The sequence below is a fragment of the Triticum urartu genome, chromosome 7 (genome assembly GCF_003073215.2).
Source record: "Triticum urartu cultivar G1812 chromosome 7, Tu2.1, whole genome shotgun sequence".
In the NCBI taxonomy this organism is placed as follows: domain Eukaryota; kingdom Viridiplantae; phylum Streptophyta; class Magnoliopsida; order Poales; family Poaceae; genus Triticum; species Triticum urartu.
The window spans coordinates 26,499,909-26,506,643 of NC_053028.1; the positions used below are offsets into that span (position 1 = coordinate 26,499,909).

The following is a 6,735-nucleotide window of genomic DNA, read 5'->3' on the forward strand; positions in this document are numbered from 1 at the left end:
GTGCTCCAGCACCTCTCGAAGCCGCAGAATAGAAGCTTTTCCAGAGATCATCTCTTCAGATTAATTAAGAATAAAGATAAAGCATTAAATTGTTCCCTTACAATCACAATGTGATCTACGTTTTCGAAATATTTGTACGCACATTTTTAATTTTTAACACTCTTTACTTCTCCTGGTAAGTTGTAATGATGTAAACTGCATCAGGTGGTAATCTTGCCTAAAATGTAAGATTAAGGTTGCAAAGGGAGCCTTGTGGCACACTACCTATAAGTAATGATTAGATAATGTATAAGGTTAGGATCCTATAATTCCTAAAAAAGTGTGCGTTAAATCTAGGTCCGGGAGATCAAAGCCCGAGGGCATCAGGGCGAGCAGACATGCAGATCGAGTTCAGTCAATCTGCGTGCCCATTACGATGCTTCCTTCCTCTTCTCATCAGAGCATTGGCATGTTGTGCACGGATACGGGAAAAGAACGCGTGAAGTTGAAGCGAAGGCACATAGCAGCAGATGAGGATCCACGGAAACGAAAGAGCAGATCGGTTGAGATTCAGAAGTTGATCAGATAATTATAGTTTGTAATTCAGTCAACACTAAATATAATTTTATGTGGAAGATTATCATCACTTCAACCCCATAAATCATGGGCTTTTTGCTCTTTTAATTAAGGAAGGCAAAACGATCAAATGGAAATCAAAACCGAAACATCATTGATATTAAAAGGATCAGAAGAATGAATTGGTTTCTCAGGAGAGGGATAGAAATCCCTCAGAAAAGAGGTACTACCTCCGTCTCGGTGAATAAGTCATTCGCGTAGTTCTTGGTCGACGATTTAACAATCTAAATATGTATTATATGTGACAAAAAATATATATTTAGAAACTACATCCGTGTAGAAATCTAGTGATATACTTTTCATGACATATAACACATATTTAAATCCTCAAATCGATAATCTAGAACTACGCGAATGACTTATTCACCTAGACGGAGGTAGTAGGTGTTTTGATCATCACAGCCTCTAATTAGATCCAGTAAAACCAAACAAGAGCTGAAGAAACGTAAGGTTCTTGGTTAAGAAGAGCTACAGGAAACACGTTGCACACATCACCGATGGACAAACAAACCTGAGATGGTCACACGGCAGAACATGATGGAGACGGGGATTACAGGATACGAGAGCGTGCGCTATATAGAGGTTTTGCGGCCTAGGGTTTCGTGAAATAAGATAACCTCATCTTACTGGGTTAATCTTTGGGCCAGTGGGGGAAGATAAGGTAACCTTTGAATAGACTGGACCTATGCTCGTTTGCCTATTAGCAATTATCTTATTTTCTCGCAAACATGTACGGTGTTCCTCAAAAGAATTGTCCTATTTTCTTCCTCTCAATTTTTTTATTTCTTTTTTTGCAAAAGACACCCAGCGCCCCATATAATCATCTTGGGTGGGATAGATGCTTTGTGATTTATAAATGCCACGTGTCATCTATCAGAATGGATCTCACCTGCTAACCCGTGAGACCTGGTCTTATAGAATTCTTTTCCCATTAGATACATATAATCATGAGCAGTACCATTAGTTACGTTGGAAAAAAAAGGGCAATAGTCTTAGTTTGGCTTTTCCTAAGGGAACTAGCATAGTTTGGTTTGTTTGGAGGAGCGGGAGAGGGGAGCAACTAGTTGACGAGCACTCTTTCAGGAGCCTTACAACGACCAGCGTCACTTGGCGCGCTCTCAGACACCCCGCCACATCTCGCGCTATGGGCGCTCCCTCCCGATTTTTTTTCTCGCACATGTTTTCTGCTTTTTAAACGCTTTTTTTCTTTGTTTTTCGACGTTTCGGTTTTCCACCAGTCTTCCTTAGCTTTTGGACCAATTTTTTTTTGAAAAAACTTTTTTTGCGTGTAAAAATGCGTTTTTTTCTTCCGCGAGAGGCACGGTTTTGCTTCCGTGAGAGTCACGTTTTTTCTTTCACGAGAGGCACAACCATGACTCTCGCAAACAGAAAAAAGAACACATTTTCTGGGTTTTATTCCTTCCGCGAGAGGGAGGGTTTTGCTTCCGGGAGAGGCACGTTTTTGCTTTTGTGAGAGGCACGATCATGACTCTCGGAAACGGAATAAAAAACGTGTTTTTTTTTCATGAGAGGCATGGTTTTGCTTCCGCGAGAGGCACGTTTTTGCTTTCACGAGAAGCACGACCATGACTCTCGGAAAGGACAAAAAACGTGTTTTCCAATTTTTTTATTTCACGAGAGGCACGGTTTTCCTCGGAACGGAAAAAAGAACGTGTTTTCTGTTTTTCTTTCTTTCGCGAAAGGCACGATTTTGTTCCGCGAGTGGCACAACCGTGCATTTTTCGGAAAGGGAAAAAAATCCGTGCTTCCGGTTTGGTTTTTTCGTCCGGTTTTCTCGTTAAATAAAAGTTCATGAAAACCTCTCAACATGGGATCTAATTTTGAAGATCTCGACGCGAGAAATCCAACGGTGAAAACGGTTCGAGATTTGGACACACGGTTTAAAAAATATAACGTTTTGAATAAACGGATCTACGAAAAAAAGGAAAAATTACTAGGTTGCGACAAGTGGCACAGTTGTACTTCGTCATAGAACACTAGCGTGGTTCACCATTGAAACATAAGTTGCTCTGACGAGTGGAGCATGAATGTGCCCCAGAAGGGAAAAAAGTTGAGGCACTGATGTGTTTCACAGGGTTGTACATGTGGGCTTCGTCACAGAGCAAAACTATCTGTCACCATGTAGCGTGAGTCTGCTTCCCCGAGTGGAGCATATCCAAGCCAGAAAAAGAAAAGGAAGAAAATCAGCGTGATCCCCTCTTCTTTCGTTATGTTTCATCTCTACTCCTAATGGAGCAGTTGGTGAATAGTCTGCGCGGTTTATTTTCGCTGGTTTTTTTCGTCATCCTCCCGCCGTCTGGTTTTTTTGGTCTCTCCCCGTCGCACGTAACAAAAAAAATCGGCCATCGAGGCTCCCCTCGACTCCCTCGACCTGCTTCCTCGTTCGATCGCCCGGTTCGCTCGGACGCAGGCAGGCACCCCAATCGATCACCACCCACATCTCCCGCCTAGGGTTCCCAACCCCCTCGTCCGCCGCCGCGCCATGCTACAATTTCCCAAGCGCCGTCGCAATGGGCTCCATCGCCGTACAGCTCTCCTACCCAATCGCTTGATGCGATGGGTCATGCCGCATCCCCACGCCCTGCGAGGCATGCCCACCAGCACTACCAGATCGGGCGGTGAAGAGGACGCAAACCGCCGGCGAGGAGGCGGGCGGCGCCGCCACGTTCATGCTCGAGCGCCTCCGGGTACCCGGCATGCGCGCCGAGGCAAGGTGCCTCCTGGGCTCTATCCGTCGCCGCATCGCCGACAACCCCGCGGCCGAGCAGGAGAAGTGCTTCCACGGCTTCAAATGTATGCGAGTAGATGCAGGCTGCAGCACATGCTTCCATCACCTCCCTGTGTCGCTCGAGTCATGGGCTCCATCGTGTGACGCACTGCAAGGATGCCAACCATGCTGCTACAGGGTTCAGTGTCGTCATCTTTGTCTGCATCTTCTGCTCGGGTCAGGCTCCCAACCGGCAGCTCATAAATGTTGATGGACAGTAAGTTATAATCATATGATGCCCGGCAGCTCAGTTCTTATGGAGTTGCTTCCGGGAGGTGGTTGGGGGCACGTGGTGCCATGACAACCTCCCAGATTTGTTCAGGGAGGTCTTTAGGCTCCCCGGGTCTAGGCTCACCCCTATTTGGGTCGCGCTAGGTACCCTTGCATGGTCCCTTTGGTGTACCCGCAATAAATTAGTCATCGAACGAGTGATTCCGTCTCGCGTGACTGGTGTGATCTACAAAATGTGTGGCTTCTTGCAGCTCTGGAGACCGCTTAGTAAGCGGAGCGACCGAGGCGTCATCAACAACATCATGGCGGGTCTTCGTGCCTCGGCAGCGTCTTTTGCTCCTCCTCCACCGCCACCACCTCCTCCTCCCGAGCCGGATTAGAGTCTCCTTTTAGCTGTATTTGGGGCTTGTCTTGCTGTGCCCCCAGCATGATTCTATGACTTCTTGTACTTGAATTTGTGACTTTGGATGCTTGGTGGTATGCTTTATAATATAAAGCGGGGGGAACCCTTTTTCTCAAGAAAGTTCAGGACAAGAAGCATGCTACTGCTTTTGCAAAATATTACGTTCCACTGATGTAACGAGGTATGCTCCTGATCTACAGTACTAATGCCCCTTACCCAACAGCTTCTTGTCATTAGTTACAGTGCTTGGTTAAAATAATTATTATGCTCCTTGTTAATTGTAGGCTGGTTGTCTTGCACACACCACAAATGAAGGTTTTGGAACTCCATTCTCCAATAGTATCAGTGAATCAAACACTCCAATCTCTCTGAATTCCAACCCAGTAAGTTGTGATTGCATATTTTGTCTCAGGAGATATGACTAGGCTAGAGGGTAGATTCTCGGCGGCTCGTTCTTGATGCAAAACGTTACCTCAATCACGAGGACAGTTATGATATTTATATTTTCATTGGAGTGTAGTTTAAGCAAGATGTATTGTAACCTTTTTTAAGCATGTGGTATTACGTTTCAGGTGTACTTTATCTTATCATGCTATGTACAAAATTGAACTAGAAAGTATATTTTTAGTATTAATTAAAAGCAGCTGATCCAATCTGTTATTTGTAGTAATTTAAGAATTTTTATTTTGAAAGCAGACTTACAATGCTACATATCTGATGCCAAGGAGCGAAAACTTGCAGCAACATCTCCGACACCCTCTCGACAAGCTGCAATTAGATCGTAGCTGAGGACGCGGCAATGACCACTGAGGTATGTCCTTCTCTCCCTGCCCTTCATGCTGGCATCAACAAGGCCAAATGATATTCAGTCTTTTACAAGGTCAACCCCGCCTTGCTTGCAGTCAATCTGCTAGCGACAGTAGAAATTAATAAACCTCTGTACGTGTTTCCATATGGTGAGATATAAGAGCAGGACCGGAGTGCACGCTCAGCCGCAGAACCATCAGGGCGCTCCACGCTCGACATCTTCTCAGCGTAGCTGCTCGATCAGTAGTTTTGATTGATCTATTTGATAATTTAAGCTATTCAATAGATGTTACCAGTTCACTCATGCTCTTTTCTTATGTTGTTATTTAATCACTATGGGCTTGGATATTATCTATAGCATCTCAATGATTCACTGCAATTGGCCAAGTTCTCGATATTTGATACTGTACGTGCGTAGCAGTTGGACTAAAAAAATTACAACAATCTGCAGGTACAACATCCACTTGTCACTGAACCTTAATGTGTTCGCTTTATCTTCATCTACATCATTAACTAATCTCTCATGTTATTTTAACAAGTTCTAAATTTTTAGCTACACGATTCACAGTAGTTTCGGAAGCACAAATTGATGTCTATAACTTATTTAGGGTACCCTTTTGCTCCATTTGGTAGGTATATAACAAGGCAGTATAGAGGGATGTACAGGTCTATTTTTAAATACTCTCAATATTTTCATTCATGACTGAACATGCCAGATAATGAGATTCTTGCGTGCTGTTTGCCTGTTTCCTTTTGCCATGTTGTTTGTTAGGGGTGTATGTTTTACAATGGGTGTGGGGCTGTATGGATTTGGTCACGGACATTGGCATAGATGTTTCTATTTGCCTTTGCTATTGATCTATTTAACTGTTGATAGGTGTGAGCTGATGATCGTCTTCTGTGCATGTTGGCAGGTTCTCTTTGTGGTTTTTGATATTGCGAAGCTGAATGACAACAGTAATGACTGGTGGATCCATGTTTGTGTTTGCTGACGACAACTATAATGAGTTTTTACGGCTCCACTTGAGGTCTGGTGGTCTATGCTTCTTGTTTATATTATTGTTGTCTTCATTATTGTATTATATGTAGTAGGTATGGTTTCCTTTTGATTTAGCACATGGGCTTATCAGTGTAGGTGGCTCAATTTGGTTTGCTTCTTGCAAATGTTCTGCTCCAATTGTTCCATTTTTAATAACCCAGACCTGGTTTAGTTCATGTTTACACATTCATGGAAAAAATTGTGGTTTAGTTCTGTCCATCCATCTCCTATATGATCATTGAGTTTTGAACTCGATGGCGGCACTAAGTTCAGACACTCATGATGTTCTCACTACAAGCTCATACCAAGCTATTTGGTATACTCATTTCTATTTGAGCTGGATATTTTTTTCTGTCCAGAAAGTGATTCGATATTTAGATCTTCGAAATGCCCTTGGTGTGGTCTAGGTAATTAGTATTAGAGGCGATGACACAACGGGCGGGGTTAGAAAACTGATGATCTATTATATATAGTATCTTCTCTCTTTTATGGTATGCCATACTTGAAGTTTTTTGTTATTGTTGGCGTCAGTCTTGGCTCGTTTAGAATTAATGAACGTAATCATGAATAATAGGTTCGCATCAGTCTTGGCTTGTTTAGAATTAATGAACATAATCGTGAATAACAGGTCAAGAACGGAATGTTCCAGAAGGGTTGAACTTGTTAATGCAGCAGCATGTTTTTCATGGCCACCTTATATCTTATATTTATCCTAAGTTTGGGTTTCCTTTATTTTCTGAACGAAACAAACAATCTATGTTTTGTAAGAATGGTTAAAGAAGAGGCTATCTTTCTATTTGATTGTTGCTTAAAGGAAGAGGGTTAATATTATTCGGTATGATGCCTCTGAAA

The 6,735-nt window shown here is 43.0% G+C and overlaps 2 non-coding genes across 2 annotated transcripts; both read right to left on the reverse strand.

Annotated features, from left to right (window-relative positions):
- Positions 1-317: 317 nt before the first annotated feature.
- Positions 318-430, reverse strand: LOC125526186. The gene has a single exon (XR_007291601.1). It is a non-coding gene; the product is annotated as a small nucleolar RNA snoR100 (small nucleolar RNA).
- Positions 431-554: 124 nt separating this feature from the next.
- On the reverse strand, positions 555-633 carry LOC125526163. The gene has a single exon (XR_007291583.1). It is a non-coding gene; the product is annotated as a small nucleolar RNA Z155 (small nucleolar RNA).
- Positions 634-6,735: the final 6,102 nt, after the last annotated feature.